The 26,067-nt window shown below is 45.9% G+C and overlaps 1 long non-coding RNA gene and 1 pseudogene across 1 annotated transcript; both read left to right on the forward strand.

Annotated features, from left to right (window-relative positions):
* LOC122545411 (centrosome-associated protein 350-like) overlaps positions 1-26,067 on the forward strand; it is a 1,525,564-nt pseudogene that overhangs the window by 1,215,444 nt on the left and 284,053 nt on the right.
* On the forward strand, positions 8,405-18,673 carry LOC148149300 (uncharacterized). The gene is made up of 2 exons (XR_015758242.1): positions 8,405-8,438; positions 17,798-18,673. It is a non-coding gene; the product is annotated as an uncharacterized LOC148149300 (long non-coding RNA).

Raw genomic sequence — 26,067 nt, forward strand, 5'->3', positions numbered from 1 at the left:
TTGTTAATGCACCCGCCTCAATCACTTCGACTAGCAGCTCACTCCATATGTGTACCACCCTCTGTGTAAAAATGTAGCCACTCAGGTTCCCTTTTTCTCTTTCCCCTCTGACCTTAAACTGTTGCCCTATAGCTCTCAATTCCCCAACCCTGGGAAAAAGACTGGGTGCATTCACCCTATCCATGTCTCTCATGGTCTTATACACTTCTAAAGGATTCCCCTTCAGTCTCCTACACTCTTAGAAAAATGTCCTAGCTTGTCCAACCTCTCCCAAAAACTCAGACATTGAAACTTGACAACATCCTTGTAAATTTCTTCTGCACTTTTTCCAGTTGAATAATATCCTTCTTATAACAAGGTGACCAAAACTAAACATAATAGTCCAAGTTCGGCCTCACCAATGTCCTGTACAACTGCAACATAACTTCTCAATTCCTGTACCCAGTGCCCTGACTGATAATGGGCAGAGCACCAAAAGCCTTCTTCACTGCCCTGTCTCATTGTGACTCAACTTTCAGAGAACTGTGTACCTGAACTGCAAGATCCCACTGTTCCACTACACAATGAAACCCTGACCTTGATTTAATTTTCTAAAATTCAAGACCTCACACTAATCTACATAAATTTAATTTTCATTTCTCTTCCCACTTCCTCAGCTGATCAAGGTCCTGCCGCAATATCTGATAATCTCCATGATACCACCTTTTGTAATGTCTTCTGCAAACTTACTAATCATGCCTTACAGATTCTCATCCAAATCATTGATACACATAACATACAGTAATGGGCTCAGCACCTAGTCCTCAGGCACTCCACAGGCGTCCAGTCTGACAAGCAATTTCCACCATTAACCTCTGCTTTCTCCCATCAAACCAATTAGTGAAAAGTATTTGTCTTATGTCAGGAATTAGTTTGGAGGTAGGAGTCAGAGAGGACGGATAATGTGTGTGTCCTCTAATGAGCAAGATGTGAATAGTGGTGCCCCCAGGGATCTGTGCTCAGCTATGCACAATGTTTCTCAATGATGTGCATGAAGAATTTGAGAGCCATATATCCAAGATTGCTAACCACACTGAGTGAGGCAGTTTGGAGGAGGTCACAGAGATAGGGAAGGTGGAGGACAGGGAGGGATTTGAGAACAAGGATAAGAATTTGAAAATTGAAGTGTTTCTGGGCCAGGAGCCAATGTAAACATGGGGTGCAGGGGGTTGGTGGAATGGGACTTGGTGCAAGTTGGGATATGGGCAGGGGAATTTGGAATGAGCTCAAGATTATGAAGGGCTGTGACTGTGATGAGTGCTAGTACAGCATTGGAATGGTCATGTTTGGAGTCCCAGACATGGCTGAGATTTTCAGTGGCTGATCTTTGCGATATGGAGCTCAGATCATTTACATAGATGTGGCCAAGTATATTACGAGTCTGATTGAGCAGCAGACAGTTCTCAGGGAGAGGGATGGAGTTTGTGCCGGGAGCTGAACAGGATGGCTTTGATTTTTCCAATGTGTTTCCCAGTGAGCCTGGCTCCTCAGTCCTGACTGCTCTTAGCTGCTGTGATTGTCACTGACTGGACACTTATTATTAGAGATTCTGACCACAGCAGAAAGCCCCAGTGTAAAAAATAACTGCAAAGACTGTCAGAGCGCAAGGTTGAAACTTCACCAAGAGAGGAAGTGAAAGAAGGAGCTCGGAGCAGCTGGACGTTTGTTACTGAGACGGGAGAAAACTGTGAACTGTCTGCAATCCCTGGAATCTGATAGCACAGGAGGCTGGTTCTGGGATTTGTTTTGCAGAAACAGCACAATGATGGAAAAAGTGTCAGTCACTCTCTCACAAACACACGCCTGCACTTGGAGATCAGAAACAGAATCCAGCAGCAGCTCTGTCTCCAAGCTGTGAAACCTGCACAGATTTGTTCCCTCATTCAGTTTTTAACTGACAGGATAGACCAAGCAGGGGAGGCAACACAGTGGTGTGTACAGTCGGAAGGGAGTTGCCCTGGGAGTCCTCACCATTAACTAAGGAACCCATGAAAACTCATGGGGAAGGAAACCTCCTGCTGATTACCACATAGCACCGCCTCCCCTCCAACCTCAACTGAGCAATCAGTTCTCCTCCATGTTTAACAACACTTGGAGGGAACACTGAGGGTGGGAAGGATGCAGGATATACCCTGAGTAAGGGACTTCAAAGCCCACCATTAAGAGCTGCTCAGAAGCAACACTACTGAGCAAATTGGTCAAGTTCCACCTGATTCAGCTGCAAGACTGGACCTGGGGCAGGTGGTGAAGGAACCAACAAGAGGGAAAAACATACTCACTATCACCCTCACCAATCTGCCTGCTGCTGGTGTATCTGTTCATGACAGTATCAGTAAGAGTGACCACCGCACAGTCCGTGTGGAGACAAAATCCCACCTTCACATTGAGAATAGCTTACACTTTGTTGGGGAAGAGATACGGGATATCAGGAAGAACTTTGTTTTTAGCAGCAATTGGTAATGACGTGGAAATTAGTGCCCATTCAGTTGAGGCAGGTGAAGACACTCAGTTATTGCAATGGCAGATTGGATGGGCTCTTGATGGAAATAAATCTGCAAGGCTCTGGGGGTCGAGTAGGGAAGGGGGTGGGACTGACTGGATTGCCCCATGAAATGACAGCATTTACCCGACAGGCTGAATGTTCTCCCCCTGTGCTGGAAACAGGTCTCACTCAATGACGGGTTCACAATTAGAGAGTTTGGATGCAGTAAATAAAGGACAGATTGTTTCTCCAGGCAGGAGGGTCAGTAACCAGAAGGCACACATTTCAGAAAGGGTCTGAAGGACAAGAGAGAAGATAGGAACATTTTTATCCAGCGAGTTCATGATGAGTGTCTGCAAGGTGAGTGGAAGTGGATTCAACAGCAACTTTCAAAGGGCATTTGGAGAAATAGCTGAAAAGGAAACAATTGCAGGGTTATACAGGAAGGGCTGGGTAAATGGGACTCATTGAACTCATTTGACTGTCACAACCGTCTCAGTGACTTCTGTGTTGTATAAGAGCTTACACACACTTAGTCTCACCTGGACACAAAGATTGGGAGAAACAGACAACCCAGTTTACAGAAGAGTGTTTTCTGAAGCAAAACGCTCTTAAACCAACTCAGGGAACAGACCAGACTAGATGTACCAGAATAAGTCAGCAAATCAATGGCAAAGCAACTGTGAACCAAAAGTGATGGAAGTGAACAGTATATTCAATAGCACAGCCATCGAGAGGGGGAGGGATGAAGGGCAGGAGGTCAGAGAGCACGCTGTAGGGGTCTGAAGGCTCTGCTGTCAATAGTGGGATGGAGGAAGCAGCTATGGGCAGGACACCAGAGACAGAAGATGGAAAGGGGAGGGAGGGAATGTGAGTCTGCAGCAAGACACAGAGTGAGGGAGGAGGGAGGCCATGGAGGCAATTGGCTGGCAGTGAGGTTGTGGGTCATTCTGGAACAACACATGGTAAGACAGGGAAGAGACCACTACATACCGGACAAGCTGGCATTTATGGAATGTGGTTCAGGAAGCTGGGAGAGGATATTGGAATCATAGAGTTAGGAGGTGGGACAAGCAGAAATTAGGGTTTCTGTGCAGAGACAAACAATGTGATTGAGATTGAAATAAGAGACATATGTGGTGGACACAATGTTGGTTTTGCAGCTCAGATACTGGACAATCCAGTGGGAAGGAGGCCCATGTTGACTGGTCCTATGGGAAGGTGGCCCATGTATACATCATCATAGAGTCATAGAGGTTTACAGCATGGCATCAGGCCCTTCAGCTCTACTTATCCATGCTGACCAAGTTTCCAAAACTGAACTAGTCCCATTTGCCTGTGTTTGGCCCAATCCTCTCTAAATCCTTCCTATCCATGTTCCTGTAAAAACGTCCTTGAAATGTAGTAATTGTACTCGCCTCTACCACTTCCTCTGGCAGCTCATTACACATACACATCATCCTCTGTGTGAAAAGGTTGTCTCTCCGGCCCCATCAAATTCTTTCCACTCTTGGCTTAAACCTATTCCTTCTCGTACTGGACTCCCCTGCCCTGGGGAAAAGACTTTAGCTATTCACCTTATTTATGACCCTCATGATTATATAAACCTCATGATTATTAAGGTCACCCTTCAATCTCCTGCATTCCCTGGAAAACATCTCAGCCTATCCATCCTTGCCTTATGATTCAAACCTTCCAATTAATCTTTATTTTACCCAAACCAGTGTAATAACTTCCTTCCTATAGCAGGGTGAGCAGAAATGTACATAATGTCCAAATGTGGCCTTCCCAATGCCTTGTACAGCTGTAACATGATGTCCCAGCTCCTGTACTCCCTGCTTTGACCAGTGAAGGTGAGCGTGCCAAATACCCTCTTCACCACCCTGTCTACCTGTGACACCACTTTCAAGGAACTATATACCTGTACCCCTCAGTCTCTCTGTTCAACAACACTCCCCATGGCTCTACCATTAATTGTGTAATTCCTGCCCTGGTTTGTCTTACCAAAATGTAACTCCTTCCATTTATCGAAATTAAACTCCATCTGGATTTGTTGACCCACTGGCCCAGTTGATCAAGATGACATTGCACTCTTGGATAACCTTCTTCCCTGTCCACGATGCCAACAATTTTAATATCAGCCACAAACTTCCTGACCGTTCCTGCTATTTTCTCATCCAAATTGTTCATATAAATGATGAACAACAGTGGATCCAGGATCGATTCTTGTGGCAGACGGCTGGTCACTGGCCTCCAGTCTGAATAACAACCCTCTCTCACCAGCCTCTGCCTCCTACCATTAGGCCAATTTTCTATCCAATTGGCGAGCTCTCCCTGGATCCTATGTGATATAATCTTACGAAACAGTCTACCAGGGGAACCTTTACTAAGGCCTTGCTAAAGTCTGTGGACAGAGTGTACTGCTCCACCTTTATCTATCTCCATGATTACTTCTTCAAAAACTCAGTCATCTACTCGTCTCCATCGGAAACTCCAGTGAATAGGAGGCCCATGTTTACTGGTCTCTGTTGGAGGTTCCAGCAGGAAGGAGACCCATGTTTACTGGTCTCTGTTGGAGGTTCCAGCAGGAAGGAGGCCCATGTTTACTGGTCTCTATTGGGTATGGGGGTCAGTTCCTTTCTGTTGTAACTGTGTGATAGTCCAACCCTCATCCCAGTGAAACAACCTGACTCAGAGACTCATCATGGAAGTGGAAGGAAAGGGAAAAGGATTTAAACATGTTGTGAATGTACAGGTTAGGTCAGTGGGTCAGAGCCTGTCCTATCCCTCCAGCTCACACTGGTGACCTGAGGATCTCCTGTCTCTGCTGGGCCTTCATGGAATGAGCTTTGTGTCCAAACCAGTCCCCAGTGAGAATAGGCCAACAGCACAGAATTGCCTTTCTTTTGACAAGAATCTGTCCATCTTCCTGAGTGAGGCCAAACCCTGGTCAATGTGGGAAATGGGGAGTTACTCCAGGAAAATACATCCTACTGGGGTAAAGGGTTAATGTCCATTAGTGGGGCAGAGCAGAGGGAGATTTATCCTGCATTCAACTGTCACCACCCAGGACACTGTCAGAAAGAGAGAGAAGCGAGACAGAGAGAGAGGGAGAGAGTGTGTGTGTGTGTGAGATGAGTATGGTTGGAGACAGAATGCCAGAGAGGGAGGGAGAGAGATTGTAGATTGGGATACAGAGAGGGAGGGAGAGAAAGAGGGAGGAATAGAGAGGGGCAGATAACATTTGGATGCTTTCAATTATAGCGAGAGATGGAGTGAGTGACGGAGACAGAGAATGATGCAGAAATAGAGATTATGAGACGGAGTGAGGAACTGGGAATGAGTGGGAGGGAGTGGCTTTGAGACAGAGAAAGAGAATATGAAAGAGATTAACAGTGGGGGAGAGAGAGATAGAGGTAGAGAGAAAGAAGTGTAAGGTGTGAGTCAGAAAGGGAGATCGAGAGAGAGAGAGATAGAGAAAGAGAGAGAGAGAGAAGAGGACAGGTCCTGGTCACCACATTCTGGGAAGGATGTGATTGTACTTGAGAGGGTATGGGGAGATTTCCCAGGATGCTGCCTGAATGTGAGCTTTGAGATAAGATGAGAAAGGTTGGGGTTGTTTTCCTTGGAGCAGTGAAGGCTGAGAGGGGACCTGATAGAGGGGTATAAGGTTATTTGGGGCAGTGATAGTGTGGGTAGGAAGGCACTTTTTACATGAGTAAAGGACTCAGTAACCAGGGACCGAGATTGAAGGTAACACAGACATGGACACACAGAAACTCGGAGCTGGAGCAGGCCATTTCGCCCTTTGAGTCTGCTCTGTCATTCAGTATGATCATGGCTGACCCTCTCTCTCAAAGCCATATTCCTGCTTTCTCCCCATTCCCTTCATGCTGTTAAAATGCAAAACAATTAGTGGGCGGCACGGTGGCACAGTGGTTAGCACTGCTGCCTCGCAGCGCCAGAGACCCGGGTTCAATTCCCGCCTCAGGCGACTGACTGTGTGGAGTTTGCACGTTCTCCCCGTGTCTGCGTGGGTTTCCTCCGGGTGCTCCGGTTTCCTCCCAAAATCCAAAAAGATGTGCAGGGTCAGGTGAATTGGCCGTACTAAATTGCCCGTAGTGTTAGATAAGGGGTAAATGTAGGGGTATGGGTGGGTTTCGCTTCGGCGGGTCGGTGTGGACTTGTTGGGCCGAAGGGCCTGTTTCCACACTGTAATCTAATCTAATCTAAACAATTATCTCTCTCTTTTTCTTGATATATTCAGTGGTAGAGAATTCCACAGGTTGACCACCCTTTGAGTGAAGAAATGTTTCCTCATCTCAGTCCTAAATGGTCGACCCTGTATCCCCCTGAGACTGGGTCCCCTTTTTTGAGACTCCCCAGCCAGGGGAAACCTCCTCCCTGCCCAGCCCTGTTAGAATTTTATATGTTTCAATCAGATTCCCTCTCATCCTTCTGAACTTGAGTGAGTCCAGGCCCAGTCAAGTTGGAGAGTGAGAGGGGAATTGAGGAGAAATGTTTTCACCCAGAGGGTGGTGAGAGTCTGGAACTCACTGCCTGAAAGGCTGGTTGAGTCACAAATTCTCGTGACATTGGAGCAGTGTTTAGATATTCCCTTGTGTTGCTGTAACCTCCAGGGTAATGGGCCAAGAGCTGGAGGATGGGATTAGTGTCATCAGATCTTTGTTTAACAGCACAGATACAATGGGCCAAATGGCCTCATTCAGTGCTGTTCACATCAATGACTCTCTGAGACAGTGAGAAAGAGAGAGAGAGAGAGAAGAGGAAGTGTGAGGGGCTGACGTGGCTCTCTCTGCCTGATTCCATTTACATACTGAGGAACACCCAGTCAGACTCTCACAGACTGCAGCTTTATAAAGCAGAGCCCAGTGAAGGGAGAGTTTATCAGGAACCAGGCACAGGGACAGGAGTACACACCATGATTTCACACATCCAGCTGATCTGGCCCCTGGCATTCTGTGTCGCAGGTACAAATCTCTCTCCTTCCACCTTGAATCTTTAGCTGTTCTCCATTTCTCTTCAATTCCACTGACTTGTGATTGAAGGGAAAATGCTGAAACCAGAGGAATGTTCAGTGTTTCCAACAATCTCTCATTTGACAGGCTCTTTCTGTGACAGTTCTGACTTCACTGTGTTTCTCTCTGACCCCTCAGGTATCAATGGGGACATCACCATGACCCAGTCTCCCCCGGTGCTGTCAGTGGGACTGGGCCACACTGTAACCATCACCTGTACGGCCAGTCAATCTGTTAGCAACTATGTTAACTGGTACCAGCAGCGAGAAGGTCAGAAACCCTCTCTCCTGATCTATTATGCAACAAATCGATTCACAGGAGTCTCCAATCGATTCACGGGCAGTGGATCAGGGACCAGTTTCACCCTGAAAATCAGCAACGTTCAGAATGAGGATGTCGCTGACTATTACTGTCAGCAGGGTAGCAGCTCCCCCTACACAGTATTACAGAGCCGTACAAAAACCTCAATAGGCACAGTCCCACTGCCTGTACTGACACATCCAGTTACATATAAATGTAAATGAACAAACTAACCCATGCTGGATTGTCACTGTCCACTACACACTCCAGTCTCTGTGGTGTCCACCATTTACTGAAGGCCTCAAGTTTCCCTCTGACACTCCATCGCCACACTTGAAGAACAGCTGCAAAACTTAACATTGAAAAATACATTTGACAAACCGCCCGAGCCCAGCTGGACACAACCCAGAGAGACAGAGACAGAAAGACACATGAATGAGGGAGAGAGAAAGAGAGTGAGAGGGAGAGTGTGAGAGTGAGTGAGAAAGGGAAGCAAAGAGCAGAGATTTTTGTTCACTCTCTGCACTGGGAGCTCTCACTGTGGCTTACATTCGGGAAAGGAACCAAGCTCCGACTGAGTAAGTAAACCTCAATCCTCCGTTATAAATCCTGTCAATACTGAAACACACATTCTAAAACACAAATGCTGAATTAGTGAGAAGCTGCAGTGAATGAAATAGTTGATTAAGGAGCACTGTGTCTAACAGGGTGTCCAACTGTATTTCTTTAGTTCCATTGTCCATTTAAGCAGCAAGATATAAGTCAGTCAGTTTTACTCACCGTGAGGAGGAGCTCTGCCCATTTGCAGCCTGTGGTCCCATTCCTGCAGCATGGAGTGAAATCAGTGAGTAGCCTCCTGCCAGTCTCAGTGTGACGATCATGGGCAGAGTTTGATGCAAGCTCTGGCTCCCTGTCCCAGTCTCTGATCTCACTGACCTCAGCAGCAGCAGCAGCAGCAGCACAGTGAGACACCGAGCTCCCACCTCCCCCAGCTTTAACTCTGCTCAATCACACAATCACAGAGTTGTTACAGTGCACACGGAGGCCGTTCCGCCCATCCTGTCTGGACCGGCTCTCCGAATGAGCAATTCACTGAGTGTCATTCTCCTGCCTTCTCCCTGTCACCCTGCACATTGTTCCTTTTCGAATAACAGTCTCATTCCCTTTGGAATGTTTCAATTGAAGCTGCCTCCACCACACTCTCAGGCAGTGCATTCCACACCTTAACCACTCACTGGCTGAAAATGTTTTTCCTCATCTCATTTTTGATTCTCTCACTAATTACTTTAAATCTGTGCCCTCTCCTTCTCAATACTTTCATGAGTGGGAACATTTTTTCCCTATTTCCTCTGGCCAGACACCTCCTGATTTTGAATTCCTCAAACAAATTTCCTCTCAGCCTTCACTTCTCCAAGGCAGACAGTCCAAACTTCTCCAACGTTTGTTCACAACTGACTTTCCTCATCCATGAACCTCCTATTTGAATTTTTTTACCCCATCTCCAAAATATTCACATCCTTCATGAATTATTCCCCTTATCTTTTCCCGTAGTCCCATTTGCTTGCATTTAGCTAATTTCTCCCATACCGTTCCTGTCCATGTACCTGTTCAAATGCCTTTTAAATGTTGTTATCATACTCACCTCTCCAACTTCCTCATTCAAGACATGCACCATCCTCTATGTGAATGAGATGCACCTCAGGTCCCTTTTGAATCTTTCCCCTCTTGCTTTAAACCTCTGCTCTTTAGTTTTGGACTCCCTTACTTGGGGGAATAAACCTGAGCTAGTCATCTTATCTATGGCCATTATCATTTTATAAACCTCTAAAATGTCACCCAGCAGTCTCTGACCTTCCAAGGGAAATAGCCCAGGCCTAACCAGCCTCTCCTTATAACGCAAACCCTCCAGTCTCGGTGACATCCTTGTCATCCTTTTTACACCCTTTCCAATTTAATGACATCCTTCCAATAGCAGGGTGACTGGGAATGGGCCTGATCAATACCTTGGAGAATCGTAACAACTCCCACACGTAATGCTCTGACCGATAGAAGCAATTGTACCAAATGCTTTCTTCACCACCCTGTCGACATGTGACACCAGTTTCAATCCTCTATGTGCCTCCACCCCTTGGTCTCCCTGTTTGACAACACTCCCCATGGCCCCACAATTAACTGTGTTAGCCCTGACCTGGTTTTTGTACCAAAATGCAACACCTCGCTATTATCTCAATGTGTAATGTAAATGTACTCTCAAATAGCCTTCTTCTCTGTCCATGAAACCAACAATGTTAGTGTCATCTGCAAACTCACAACCATGCCCCCTATATTCAATTTGTTTCTATAAATGATGAACAATGATGAACCCAGAACCAATCCTTTTGCCACATCGCTGGTCGCAGGCTTCCAGTCTGAACAACCATTATCTACCACCACTCTCTGTCTCCAACCATTAAGCCAACTTTGTATCAGTTAGCTTGCCCTCCCTGGATCCAACTTGATCTAACTTACTAACCAATTGACCATGCAGCACCTTGTCAAAGGTCTTGCTAAAGTCCATGTAGACAATGTCTACCCTCTGCCCTCAGCTATCTTCTTGGTCATGTCTTCAAAAAACTCAATCAAATTTGTGAAACATGTTTTCCCACTGACAAAGCTTTGTGGATTATTCTTAATCAATCCTTGTCTTTCCAAATGCATTTAGATCCTTTCTGTCAAAATCCCCTCCAACAACTTACCACTATCAGACTCACCGGTCTATAATTCCCAGGGTATTCCTTGCAGACCTTCCTAAATATCAGCACAAAATTAGCCATGCTCCAGTCTTCCAGCACATCACCTGTGGCTGTTGATGATACAAACATCTCACCAAGGGGTGTCAAAGTCTCTTCCCAAGCTTCCCACAAAGTACTGGGATGGAGCTGATCAGCTCCTGGGGATTTATCTACCTTTATGAGTTTAAAGAACAGATTACTGCACCTCTTCTCCTGTAATATGGACTCTTATCAAGACATCAACATTTATTTCCTGAATTTCCTTCACTTCGATGTCCTTCTCAACCATAAATACTGCGGCAATATAGTAGATTGGTAACTCATTCATATTTTGTTTTAAAATAAAATATGAAAATTCTAAGAGTGAGACATTGGAGGTGATCCATGGGATATGATCCATGGTCATGACTTTACTCTAGATTGTTCTTTGTCCTTTTCCACTGTCTCCCGAAACCTTGTGATACAATTGTCACTGTTCCCTAAATGTCCTCTGACTGACACTCAATATACTTGGGCCTCCTCATTCCCAAGATCTCGGTCTGGCAGAGCTTCCTTTCTGATTGGAATGGGAACACACGACTGGAGAAAATTCACCCGAGCACACTCTCACAACTCTGGCCCCTCTCAGCCCTTCACACTGCTCCGATTTCATTCTATATTCTGATAATTAAAGTTGCCCAAATGTGTGCTGTGAATTTCTTCCAGATTTCTTCCTCTACATCCTTCCCTCTAGTTGGTGACCGACAGACTGCACTGAACAACCTGATTGCACCTTTTTTGTTCCTTATCTCAAACCAAATCCATTCTGCCCTTGACCCCTCTGGGACATCCTCTTTCTCCAGTTCTGCACCTATCTTAACCAATCCCACACCTTCTTCCCCTTTTCCTATCTTTATTGAACACCTTGTATCCAGGAATATTTAACACCCAGTCCTGTCCTCATTTGAGCCTCATCTGTAAGAGCAACTACACCAGATTTCCACTTGGTAATATGCGTCTGTAACTCCCCAATCTTACTCCCCATACTCCACGCAGGCCCATACATGCACACAGTCAGTTGGATTTAGAAATTATTACTCTCTCCCTCACTGTGACCTGGCCAAATAAGTTACTCTTCCTTACTTTAGAGTATCTATCTCTTGCATGATTCTGTTTTCCTTGGTGTTCCTCCCTGATATTTCCTCCTGGTTCCCACAGCCCCCCTTCCATGTTCATTTAAACCCTCTCCAACAACACCAGCAAATCACCCCACAAGGAGCTCAGTTCTGTTCAGGAGCAACCCATCTGGTCTAAAGAGGTCACATCTCCAACAAAATCATTCCCAATGTCCCAAGAATCTCAAACGCTCCCTCCTGGATCACCTTTCCAGCCTCAGATACACCCTGCCTTATCCTTCTGTTCCTATCCTCACTTGCATTGGTCACTGGGAGTAGTCCAGAGATTTACAATTTTGAGCTCCTGTTGCTAATTGCCTCCAGAGCTCCCTAAGTTCTGACTGCAGGACCACATCCCTTTTCTCCGTCTGTCACTGGGACCACAACTGCTGCCTGTTCCCCCTCTCCCCTCAGGGTGGGAGACAACACGCCATCCTGGAATTCCATCTGCAGCTGCAGAAACACCTCGAATCTCCTCTCACTATCGCTCTTCCAGTCTACCTTGTGCCTCCCTGTACAGCTGAGTCCCAGTGGTGCCATGGACTTGACTCTGGCTGCACTCCCCAGATGAACCATCATTCTCATCAGGATTCCAAACTGAAACCTGGTTGGACAGTGGGATGCACTCAGGGGATTCCTGTACGAGCTGCCTGGTCCTTTTGGACTGTCTGCTGCTCCCCCATTCCCTCTCTCCCTGCATACTCTGAAGCTTCAGAGTGACCACATCTAGAAACGTGCTTTCCACGGAGCTCTCAGCCTCACAGACGCTCCGCACTGACACCAGCTGCTGCTCAAGCTCCGAAACCCAGAGCTCCAACTGCTGTCACTGACCACACTTCCTGAACTCATGGTGTTCCAGGAGATGGGAAGCATCCTGAAGTTCCCACATGGAACAGGGTGCACACTCTCACCACTCCCTGGTTATCCCTTGATAAAGTTCTGATGACAAACAGCTCCAGCTGGGCTCAAATCCAGGCCTTTCAGTGTTCCAGGGTTTTGCAGAGTTTGTTCAAAAGACAATATGATAACAGAGTAGAATTAGGCCATTCGGCCCATCAAGACTGCTGTGCTGTTTGGGCATGGCTGATGTGTTTCTCACGACCATTCTCCTGCCTTCTTCCCATTATCTTTGATCGCCTTCCCAATCAGGAACCTATCAATGTCCGTCCGAAACACACTCAATGCCTTCACCTCTGCAGCATGAGTTCCACAGATTAACCACCCTCTGGCAGAAGAAATTCCTCCTCATCTCAGTCCTCATGGATTATCCCTCAAGTCTGTGGCTGTGCCCTCTGGCCAATGTTTCTCTTACTGGTGGAAACATCTCATCCCCGCCCACTTTATCCAGACCTTTCCGTATTCTGTAAGTTTCAATGTGATCTCCGCATATCCTTAAGAACTCTATCAAGTCCACATCCAGAGTCCTCAATCTCTCCTCAACAGACCAGGCTGTCAACCCCAGGGTCATTCTCATAAACCTCCTCTGGATCTCCCCCAATGCAAGCACATCCCTCCTTAGATACAGGTCCCAAAACTGTTCACAATATTCCAAATGCAGTCTGACCAGAGTCTCATACAGCCTCAGCACTACACACCTGCTCTTGTATTCTAACTCAGTTGAAATGAATGCTAACATTGCATTTGTCTTCCTAATTGCCAACTGAACCTACATATTAACCTTAAGTGAAATCTGAAAGAGGACTCCTAAGTCCCTTTATCTGTCACTTCTTTGCCCACTCTCTGAGCCTTTCCAGTCCTTCTGCAGCCTCCCTGCTTCCTCAACTCTCCCTGTCCCTCCCCTCATCTTTGTGTCATCAGCAAATGTAGTAACAATGCCCTCAGTTCCTTTTCCCAGATCGTTAATATATAATTAATTGTTACATGAAAAGCTGAGGTCCCAACACTGCCCCCTGCTGAACTGCATGAGGCACCAGCTGCCATCCTGCAAAAGACCCATTTATTTCCACTCTCTGTCCACGTCATTACTGGGTTCCAAACCCCATGGGCTCTTATGTTATTTAGCAGCCTCCTGTGTGGCAACTTGTCAAAGGCCTTCTGGAAACCCAAACAGATCATGTCCATTGGCTCTCCTTTGTCGAACTTGCTCATTGATATTATTTCATATACTTCCCAGCTTCTCCCTCTCGAACTGCAGGGTGAATTGTATCACATTATGGTCACTGCCCCCTCAGGGTTCACTCACCTTCAGCTCCCCAATCAGGGCTGCCTCATTACACATCACCGAATCCAGAATTACCTGTTTCCTCGTGGGTCTCCCACAAACTGTTCCAAAAAAAAGCATCTCGCAGACATTCCATGAATTCCTTTCCTTGAGATCCATTCCCAACCTGACTTTCCCAGTCCACCTGCATATTGCAGTCCCCATGATTATTGTAATAATCCCTTTCTTACATGCATTTTTTATCTCCTGATTTATTTTCTGCCCCACATCCCGGCTGAGAGGAGACTTGTACATAATTCCCATCAAGCTCTTTGCTATTTTGTGGGTCCTTAAGTTGACTCACACAGATTCTATGCTTTCCAACTCCATATTTCCTCTTGCTGTCGATGTAATTTCAGTTCTTCCTGACAGGGTAAACCTGCTCCTCCCACACACACCCCCACCACCCTCACACCTCTACGCATCATTAGAAACATAGAAAATAGCTGCAGGAATAGGCCACTCAGCCCTCTGAGTCTGCACCACCGTTCAATATGATCATGGCTGATTACGCAATCTGTTATCCCATTCCCACTCCACCCCCATATCTCTTGATTCCACAGGTTCACAACATCGGAATAACTTAACCCTTAATCTTCGACTGTGACCCCTAGTTTTGGATTTTCCTAATATCAAGAACATTCTTCCAGCATCAAGCCTGTCAAATCCCATCAGGATTTTATATGTTTCTGTGAGATTCCTCTCATTCTTCTAAATCCCAATGAGTACAAGCCCAGTTGATCCAGTCTTTCCTCATATGTCAGTCCTGCTGTCCCGGGAATCAGTCTGGAGAACCTTTGCTGGACTCCCTCAATAGCAAGAATGTCCTTCCTCAGACGAGGAGAACAAACCTGCACATAATACTCAAGCTGAGGCCTTAATTCCGCAAGACATCCTTACTCCAGTACACAAATCCTCTCACTGTGAAGGCCAGCATGCCATTAGCTTTCCTCACTGCCTGCTGCACCTGCATGCCCCCTTTCAGTTACTGTTCCACCATGACACCCAACTCTCATTGCACCTCACCTTTTCCTAAACTTTCACCATTCACTAATAATCTGACTTCCTGTTTTACCACCAAAGTGGATAATCTCACATTTACCCAAATTATATTGCATTTGCCAAGTATTTGTCCACTCAGCCAGCCTGTCCAAGTCACTCTGCAGCCTCTTAGCATCCTCCTCACAGCACACATTGCCACCCAACTGAGTGTCATCTGCAAATTTGGAGGGATTGCATTCAATTCCTTTGTCCATATCATTTATGTATATTGTGTACAGCTGGGGTCCCAGCACTGAACCCTACGGTACCCCACTCATAACTGCCTGCCACTCTGAAAGGGACCCATTTATTCCAACTCTCTGCTTTCTATCTGCCAACGAGTTCTCTCTCCATGTCAATACATTACCTCCAATACCATGAGGTTTAATTTTGCTCACTAATCTCTTGTATGGGACCTTGTCAAAAGCCTTTTGAAAGTCCAGAACACAACATCCACTGGGTCCTGAGGGAGGGTCACTCAATCTGAAATGTTAACTTCGATTGCTGTCCACAGATTCTGCCAGACCTGCTGAACTGTTTCGTCAATTTTTGTTGTCCACTGATTCAGCCTTGTCCATTCTCCACTGATCACATCCTCAAAACCTTCCAGAAGATGTGTCAGGCCTGATTTCCCTTTAGTAAATCCATGCTGACTTGGACCAATCCTGTCACTGCTTTCCAAATGCTCGGTAACAGTATCTTTAATGACTGACTCCAGCATTTTCCTCATGTATAATTCCTCATTTTCACTCTCCCTCCTTTTATTAAAAAGTGGAGTTACATTGGATACTGTCCAGTCCATTGGAACTCTGTCAGAGTCGACAGAATGTTGGAAAATGATCAACAATGTGTCCACTATTTCTACACCCACTTTCTTAAATACTCTGATGAGTTGCTGGCCCCTGGGGACTTACCAAGTTTTGATACCATCAGTCTCCCCAAAACCATTTCCTGACTAACAAGGATTACCTTCAGTTCCTCCTTCACACTTGACCCTCTATCCCCCTGCATTTCCTTTCAATACGATGTGCATCCTTGGATATTTAGTTCCCAGCCCTGATCCCTTTGCAGCCACGTCCCTGCACTACAGGCTCATTTACCTTGTTTCATATACTCGATGCATCGAAGTACAACACCCTCAGTCATACACTGACTGCCTCCTTCTCATCGTTATCTCCTTTAGAAATCATAGAATCCCTACAGCGTGGAAGCAGGCCATTCAGCCCAGACTGACCGTCCAAATAGCATCCCACCCACCCTACAATTCCCATGGATAATCCTCCTAACCTACACTTCTTTGTGACAATGGGAGGAAACCCAAGTGGACACGTGGAGAATGTGTCAATCCCACACAGACAGTCAGTTGGAATTGAGTCTGTGTCTCCGGAGCTGTGAGACAGCAGTGCTAACCACTGATCCACCATTCCACCCTACGGTGCCTCAAGTTCGATTCTTGATCCTTTCCGTACTCTCAATCCTATTACTTGGTCTGGATACTTTAATAACTTCTCCTGAGTCCCTACCTTCTTTAATTAGTTTAAACTCCTCGCAAACTTGATTTCCCTTGGTTTATGTGGTACCATTTTGTCTACATTAATCTGAATGCTTCATGTGTTAAGAGACAAAACCTTTAAGCTTGTTCTATATTGAGCTTCCCTGCACTTTTAAGTTTCCTCAGTACAATATGACATTCACAATACTCTGTCCCTTTCCTTTTTATTTTCTAGTAACAATCAATTCCATCACTAACCAGTATTCCTCACTTCTCCTTTAACTTTCATTTCCTCATTTTCCATCCACTTTCTCTTTGAATCATATTCAGGCTGATACTTATTCCTGAACAAACATCATTCAAAAATGTTCCTTGGTTCATTGTTGCTTGTGGGATCTTGTGTACAATCTGGCTTCCACATTTCCTACATTACAACAGTGACCCCATTTCAAACAAGTCCCACATGGTCCGCAAATGTCTTTGGGACAGCATGGATCTTTCTTTTCATTGGATGAACTGGGAGTCTTTTAGATGTGAAAGATGCTGTTCCAATATTGCACAGTTCTCCTCCTGAACTACAGTTACTGCTATGTATGTCCCTCTCTTTTGTGAAAACAGACCAAAAGTTTTCATGAGGAACCATTGCTCCATCTTCCACCACTGCACACAAGTTCCCTTCCTGCTCTCGAATGGGCCTCATTCTCTTGTTCTTTCTGTGATTATAAAACATCACTGGGATTTCCCTGACTTCATTTGGACACATTTCATCCTGTCAGCTCTTTGCTTTCCACAGGTCCTGGTAAATTTCACCCTTGCATTTTGTCTTTCAGCCACTTTTACCCAATCCCTGCCCAGTTCAGTAAAATGGATTTGTTCCCAAATGAAAACTTTTACACTTGCTCCATGGTTCTCCATTTCCATCCCGACTCTCAATCTCACTGAGTTCTGATCACTGTCACTGAAATGCTCCCCCATTGAGAGCCCTTCCAGCTGCCCACATTCATTCCCTAAAGAATGATCCAAAACTGCCCCTTCTTTTTCACCATCACCCTCTCAGGAGCAATTAGGGATGGGCAATAAATGCTCGTCCTGTCAGCGACAGTCACATCCCAAGAAGCAATTTTAAAAGGCCCTGTCCTTTTATGGGGTCTGTTAGGTATTGAATACAAATGTTCAAATGGATTGTTTTGCCAGTGAATGTTCAGAGTTGAAATCCCTTTGAATGGCAGGGATTAAAATTGTTTGTCTTGTCTTTCAGGCCGTGAAAATTCTCAGCCCAAGCTGACCCTGCTGCCCCCCTCCCCAGAGCAGGTCAATGCCAAGGGCACTGCCACCCTGGTGTGCCTTGCCAATCACTTCTATCCCGATGAGCTGGGGGTGCAGTGGAAGAAGGACGGTGCAGTCATTTCGGACGGGGTTCAGACCAGCAACTACCTGCGAGCTTCGGACAGCACCTACAGTGTCAGCAGCCTGCTGACTCTCTCTGGGTCTGACTGGGAGTCCAACGCTCGCTTCTCCTGTGCCCTCACCCACGTGACCCTCCCCTCTCCCCTCAGCAAGAGCATCAGGAGATCAGAATGTGTGTAGAGTGTTCAAGACAGTCCACAGAGGCGACACAACTTTAAATAGAACAGGGCTGAGCTGGCAGGACAAAGGTCATTGTCAGCACTGAATTTCAACTCTCTTCCTTCGTGGGATTGGCTCGGTGACATTTCTGAGGTTCAAGGGTTAAGGCAGGTCATTGGGATCATCAAAAGGAAGCTTTACTCTGTATGAAACCCCGTGCTGACCCTGTCCTGGGAGTGTTTTATGGGGATAGTGATGACTTGTGATGCCAAGTAAAACCTCTCGAAGATGCTGAAAACTGTCAGCTGTACAAAACAATGTGAACCTCTGAAATCTCTGCTTCAGTAAACCAGATCTCCTTCCTGCTCAGCCGCCAGTTCGAATTTAAGCTTCTGTCACTACTTAAAGGGACAGGATTCTTATGTCATTGAGAAAATCTCCACAAGTGTTTTCCTCAAGCTCCATTTTGGCTGTGAATTTGTGCAGCTTCCTCTGTCTGGGCTGTTAATTGAAGTCTGTTTTCTGTCAATGTAAATCTGCAAAAAGGAATAAAGATCAAGAAGATTCAGTCTCTGTCTCGTGTGTGCTTTGGAAATGGCCAGAGCTACTGGGAACCCTGCATTGATGAATATGATCAGCAGCATCTTGTTACTCAGAATAACAATTTCACAGGTTTTGGGAAATAAATATTACTTAAATTAGACTTGGGTTTTCTTTACTCTTAAAGTGCGATGCATTGGTCCCGTGTGTCCCTGGAGTAAGATTGAGAATGTTAAATCTGGGGAGTCTGGGAGTCACGGCTGGGGAAGGCAGTCAATGATAAACTGGTTCCACCTTCTGCTGTCATATTCTGTAACCTCTGGGCCATCTCAGTGAGAGACATCCAGGGCTCAGGATGGATTCCAGAGCAGCTCAATGACCTGACTGTTGTGTTCCTTAGTCCACATGTGACTCCAATAATCTCACTCGAGGACTTTAGTATCAGTGGGAATCAATGGGGCTGAAATCTTATCCAAACAGACCCTCACACAGCGGGGAGGCTGCTGGTGGCTCAGAAACCCCTTGGATTCAGTCCCAGAGTCCACTGTGGCTCTTTCATTCAAACAGCATTAGCACACTGACACCACATTCAGAGGGCAATCCTGAGATGGGGCAAGATTGGTTCTTGATTGTGGGGAAATGGGGGCTGGGTGTGACATGTCCAGTCTGAAGCTGGTGGGGGTACTTTATAATGAAGAATAGAAACTGATGTCAGAATAAAGTCAGGTGTTGATGGGAGTGAGGAATATCTCAGTGATCTGTCTCCAGAATCCACACACTACACACATCCTTCTGTCAGACCCTGAAGGCAGAGAAACTGCTCCTTGACACCCTATATTTCTCTATCTTTACCAGAAAAGGTGAAGTATTCTCTGCCTCAGTGATTCCCTGGGACAGGACTTTTTAAAAAGGGCTGTGGGAAGGGAAATGTTGCCTCTCAATGACAAAGCCAATGGAAGGATGTGGAACTGGCTCTGTGAAATGTTAGGGCACAGAGAATGACACCAGAAACAATTCAATGTTGTCACTCTCTCCTTTGCAATTGCTAAACTGGTAACAATTACTTTTTGCTCACAATTTGCTCTCTCGAATTTGATCCACTTGCCTTTCTTACTTTGCTTTTTTTGACTTCAGTCTGTGGGTAGTTCCATCAAAACCCAATCTCCTCACACTCATCCTGGCCCCTGAAGAGATTAGAGACAAACTGCAAATGCTGGAATCCAAGGTTGACAAACAGGAGGCTGGGAGAACACAGCAAGCCCAGGCAGCATCAGGAGGAAGAGAAGTCAACGTTTTGGGTGTAAACCTTCTTCAGGAAGTGGGATGGATGGGTGTTGGGGGAGCTGCAGATAAAGGGAGTGGCCGGGGCAGGGTGGTTAGGTGGGGATAGGTGGAGACAGGACGAGGGTAGGACATGGTTGGTCGAAGGGAGGGATAATTCTGGATTCATCTCTCCCATCGATCAATCAGGTCATACTCTCTATCTTTCTCAACCTATCCCCACCTCACCACCTCGCTCCCACCCACCCCTTTATCTACAACTCCCCTGACACCTACACCACCCCCCCCCCCCCCCCCCCCCCCCACTTCCTGAAGAAGGGTTACATCTGAAACGTCAACCTCTGAAGAGATTAGACAAGGTTATTTCATGGAATCAAACCATCAAGCCCATCAATCCTGAAAACAGATTCCAACATTGAAGTCCCATTTGCTGGTTGCAAATGTAAAGTCTCTTTCAAGCTGAAAGAAGGAAGCTTTCGATTGAGAAATGAGTGAGCTTAACCCAGATCCTGAACAACAGCACTTCAGATTGGAGTGATATAAATCAGAAGCAATATAAATACAGGGCAGCTTATATACTGCAGCTCGCACTGAGTGCAGCCAGCATAGAGGGGAATGCTGGGAGGTTTGGTCAGTGTGGGAGTTTGGTGAACTCAGGGAAGGAGTCCATCTTTGCTTTTCCATAGTGATTTGGAGCTGTCACTTCAGCTGCTGGGAGCCTGCACATGCACTTGGTTTGAATGAAACAAAATGATAAACAAGAAAATAGGAATCTGGGAATTGTTTAGTTAGAGAGACTGTATAAACAGACTGCTTCGGGACATGTCCATTAGGGAAGGTTAATAAATGCAAAGTACTGAAACTTCAAAACAGAGACTGAAGATAATTACTGGACCAATGAAGGAATGGATATTTTCCAGTTGTAAGTGAGATCAACATTTCTTTATTGCATTGAAATGATTCAGGGTAAATATATCTGCAGTGAATGTAAAAAACTACAGGAACTCCCATTCAGGGAGTTTGGAATGAAGGCTGAATTGAAAAAGCAGTGATATATCAGGGAGTGCCGGAGATACCTGGAGACTTAGTTCCAGAAGGAAGTTATAGGCCTCAGGACTGCACAGTTCAATTCCATGTGTTGTAAGGGGCAGGAGGGTACGACACACGAGGGAGGCAGATAGGGAGTTGGAGAATACAGTGGGACAGGAAAACCCCTCACTCTTCTAAACCCCAGTGAGAACAAGGCCAGCCTTTCCAATCTTTCCTCATCACACAGCCCCCTCATTCCAGCGATCAATCGGGTAAAACTCCTCTGAAACACCTCTAATGCATTTATATTCTTCCTTCAATAAGGAGACCAAAACTTCACACAATACAGTATTTGAGATGTGATCACACCAATGTCCAGGAATAACTGAGACATCACAGTCTCACTTTCTGGTCCCAAATCACGCCTACTCTTAATTTTCCCAGCGTTTTTACTGTCCATCTTTAATTGTCCTGGACAAGATGGTGCTGAGCTGCCTTTTTCAACCGCTGCAGTCTGTGTGCTGGAGGTAGACTCATAATGTCCTTAGGAAGGGAATTCCAGGATTCTGACCCAGTGACGATGTTTCCAAATCAAACTGGTGAATGGCTTGGAGAGGAACTTGCTGGGGTGATGCTGCCCTTGTCCTTCTTGATTCAAGTAATCATGGGTTTAGAAGGTGTTGTCTCAGGACCTTTGGTGAATTTCTGCAATGCATCTTGTAGAGAGTACACACAAATGTTACTGAATGTTGGTGTGGAGGGGATGGATATGTGTGGAAGTGGTGCCAAACAAGCGGGCTAAAATTTGATAAACAAAATTTAAATAAAATAATATAAAACAACCTAAAATGAAATAAAATAAAATGTTGCTGCTTTTTTGATAAAACATCACTGAACCCCAAATATTAACTCCTCCCTTTTACATGATAATGAGGAAAGAACTCTTGTTGGTGCAGTTTTTTTTAATCACCTCAGAATATTCAAAGCTGTGAGCACAGAGCAGTCACGTTCCCGGACAAGATGGTGAGGTCCTGCAGGCAGGAAATGAATGACGAGACAAATCTGTTCTGTTGACACTCGTTCAATAGTGAGCAGGATATCCGAGGGAATCTCTTCAGAATGGGGATCTTGTCGAGCCCCCAGAGGTGGGGGTGGGTATGGTCGGGGTGTGGTGGTGGTGGAGCCTCAAATGATGGAGCCAGAGACTGTGCAACTTTCAGCAGTGCACCTCGGTCTCAGTCTGGATTCTGTGCTCTCATTTCTGAGGTGGCTTTCAACCCGATGACCATTTTGACGATGAGGCAGGAGCATTGCCCATGGAGCCACGGTCAGTAACAATGTAAACTGTGTGGCTCTGAAAGCCTGAGTCTGCATCTCAGCTCGGGAGGATATCAGTTCATTCATCAAATCTGTTTCTGCCCCTCTGCAGGCTGACCAGGCTGCCAGTGCCTTTCCAACACTCCCACGTTTCCTCTTGTGCCACAGCCCATTTGCCTGAGGGATAGTTTACTCGGAGTCGAGAAGTGTGGGGCTGGGAAAGCACAGCTGGTCAGGCAATTGTGCTCAGGCTGAGGACATGACCTTGTCCCTCTGTCAGATCCTCTTCGAGACACTCATGGCTCACCACCGCCCTCTGCAGGAAAATTAGGGAAGAGCAACAAGCAAGGATGGAGATGGGGACGCGAAGCCTCAAGTGCTGTTCTCTGCAGTTTGTGGGCACGCTTTGATAGCCGTTTGTTAGATCTTTGAGTATAATTCATTTTTTGCTGATCCCAGTGATAATCCAAAGGACACTCCACCTTTCAGTCTGACAAACCAGGGTCACCCATGTCATGGCTCTGTTTCTGGCCAAGGCTGCAGTCTTTCAAAGAGATGAATTCACGCCTCACCAGTTTGATCATTTGAATTGTATGCCATTTATTTTGATTTCTCCTGGGATGGGTCGGGCGTTGACGTGTCGGTTATTTGTTGCCCTTCCCTAATTGTCCTGGAGATGGCGGTGGTGAGCTATGTAATATCTGGGAAGCAACTGTCAGGTCATTCCCACTGGAATCGACTGGAATGAATGTGGGTTTATTCTTGGCTAATGGAAGGAGTCGTTACCCATAATCCTCAGCTGCTGTGCAAGTACTCTATAGAAGGCATTTGTATCTCTCTGCCTGAAAAATACAAAGTCAGAAGTCACACAAAAGCAGGTTCTAGCCAACAAGTTCATTTTAAATCACAAGCTTCCGAAACGCTGTTCCTTCATCAGATGCTCCACCATCGACATCCCCACATTACTGAACAGTACAAATAAACTGGGGCTTTGAGAGGATCTAACCGGCTCCATCTGGAGAATCGTGGGGAGAGAGAGAGAAAAAGAGAGAACAGCTTTCGGACCAGGATACTTATCGCATCGCAATGAAAATGCCCTGCATGCTATGATATATCCAAACGGAGTATTTTGGTGTGATTTTTGATTATCTCCAGATTGTGCTTTTTTCATTCTATGATACACGTGGACTATGTCAGTATTGGGTATCACAAAGCATGTTTGGTATCACAAAGCATGTTTCCTCCATTGAACACTTTCCAACACACTCTCTCCATCTTGCTTTAAGCCTTTTTGACTCTTGGACATTCCCCCTACACTCTCACTCCGTCCCCGTCCCAGAGGAATTGATGGCCTGAGTTCATGACCCCGCAATGTGTGAAAATTGGTGTGAAGTGAGGCCAATGTGTTGGAGCTTGGGCCCCTGCCTCAGGCCCCGGTGCAGGGGCCTGTTCATCAATCTGCACATTGTCCTTTTTCTCTTTCTGAATGAACTGGGTCAAGTTGCAGTAACGAGCTGGCAACAAGGTGTCTTGTCTAAAATGTTCCCAGCACTGGATACAGAACTGGCTTAGTCACAGGAGACAGAGGGCAGTGATGGAAGGATAGTTTTCAGAAGAGAGGGTGGACACTCATGATGTTCCACAGGGTTCAATGGTGGTCTACATAGATGAATTGCAGGAGGGCATAGCTGGTCTAATTAGTAAGTTTACAGTTAATACAAAGATTGGTAGAGTTGTGGAGAATGGGAAGGTTTGTCACAGGATACTGCAGTATATCGATCAGTTGGCTGCTAGGACAGAAAAATGGCAGATGTAGCTTAATCCAGACAAATGTGAGGTGATGCATTTTGAAAGGTGATGTACAGGTGGGAATTATACCATGAATGGCAGAATCCTCTGGAGTATTGATATGCAGAGAAATCTGGGTGTGCATGTTCACAGATCACAGGTGGCAGCACAGGGAGGTAAGGCAGTAAAAAAGGCTGATGGCCTGCTTGCCTTCATTGGAAGGGACACTGAGTATAAGGATTGACAAGTTATTCTGTAGTTTTATCGAACATTAGTTAGGCCACACTTGGAATATTGCATGCAGTTCCGGTCAGCACACTACCAGAAGGATGTGGGTATTTTGAAGATGGTGCAGAAAATGTTTACCAGGGTATTGTCTGGTATGGGGGATTGTAGTGCTGAAGAAAAGTTGGATAGACTGTTTTTTTTTCATTGGAATACGGGAAAATGAGGTGTGTCCTGATAGAAGATGACAGAGTTGTGAACGGCATTGGTAGCATGGAAAATATGAGGATTTTTTCAGGGTGTATGCGTCACTTACTCAGGGACAGAGGTTCAAGGGGCGGGGGAATTTAAAAGAGATGTGTGAGGTAAGTATTTTACACAAAGGGAGTTGAGTATCTGGAGCACACTGCCAGAGGAGGGGGTGGAAGCAGACACAATAGAAGTATTCAAGAAATACTTGCACTAATGTATGAATAGGAAGGGAATAGAGGGATATGAATCCTGTAGGTGAAGACAGTTTCAGTATGGAAGGGCAAAAATGTGTCAGCACAGGCTTGGAGGGCCGAAGGGCCTGTTCCTGTGCTGTATTGTTCCTTGTTCTTTGATCCCTGCTGTTGAATTGGATTCTCGGGAGCCAGCTCCGTATGAAGAGCCTGTTCTCATTCTTTTGTTGGAGTTCATGGGGCAGCTGCTGCTTCCTTGCTACGTCACTGATCAAACCAACAATGTGGAAAGCCTCTTGATATTTTAAATACACTGTCCGCAGGAAAATGTTTGGCCGAGGTTTTAATGTTAAGATAATGACGTCAATACACCAGTGTTGTTCACGGCTGGGAATATTTACCATCATGATCCAAGATTTAAATGCACCATCTCTCACTCGTGATAATACAGTTTTCAATGTTTCTCTCCCCTGACGTGGTATGAAGAGGTTTGCAAATGTGTTTTGATGAGGACAGTGCATCTTCAACACCATGTGACAGAGTGGGTGTCTGGTTGAATTCTCACTTGTTTTAAATGTGTCAGTGTTACTTTCCCCACTCTCTGGGGGATGTTGCTGTCACTATCCTCACTCCACCCTTCCCTCTCAGGGTGATACCATTTTTAGCATCCTTTCTGCCTGAGAATGTCATTGTTCTTGTCCCTCCCTCTCTCAGGGACGGGCTGGGTGTTTCACATCCGCCTGGTTTGTCAGTTCCATTTACTCTCTTGTGAAATGGGTAATCCCTGTTTTACTCTGGTAAAAGTGAGTTAAACGCCGGCACAGTTCACCCTTCATCTCCATCATATCTCAGGGCCTAAGGTTGGTCAGTACTGTCTGGCACCAGATCAATCCCACCACTTCCCACAGTTTTCCCTCGTTCCTATCTTTACTGGACAACTTGTATCCAGGTATCCCCAATCCCGGATCTCTGTTAGAGCCACAAGATCAGATTTCCACTTGACAATCTGCATCTGTAAACCCCCAATACTGTATTATTAACCCATTTCAGTCTGTATCCCATCAATCAGGGTCCCTAATATGCAAAGGCTGTATTTAAATAATCTCAGTGACTGTGGAGACCTGGTGAGGTTGGGAACAATCAGCAGGATCAGTCACACCATTTGCATTATGCACAGGGCTCGGGATTCCAGGGGGCCCATTGTGCTCGGGTCTGGGACTGAGGAGCAAGAGCAGGGCCTGCAATCTCTGGTCTCTGTCCCTGATTTCTGGGTCCTCTCTGATGGAGACCATTGTGAAAGCCATAGTCAACATCGCCATCTGCTGACCTGGAGAAGCAA

The sequence above is a fragment of the Chiloscyllium plagiosum genome, unplaced genomic scaffold, assembly GCF_037043375.1.
Source record: "Chiloscyllium plagiosum isolate Xiang-an unplaced genomic scaffold, Cpla_swu_hap1 HiC_scaffold_9, whole genome shotgun sequence".
Taxonomy (NCBI): domain Eukaryota; kingdom Metazoa; phylum Chordata; class Chondrichthyes; order Orectolobiformes; family Hemiscylliidae; genus Chiloscyllium; species Chiloscyllium plagiosum.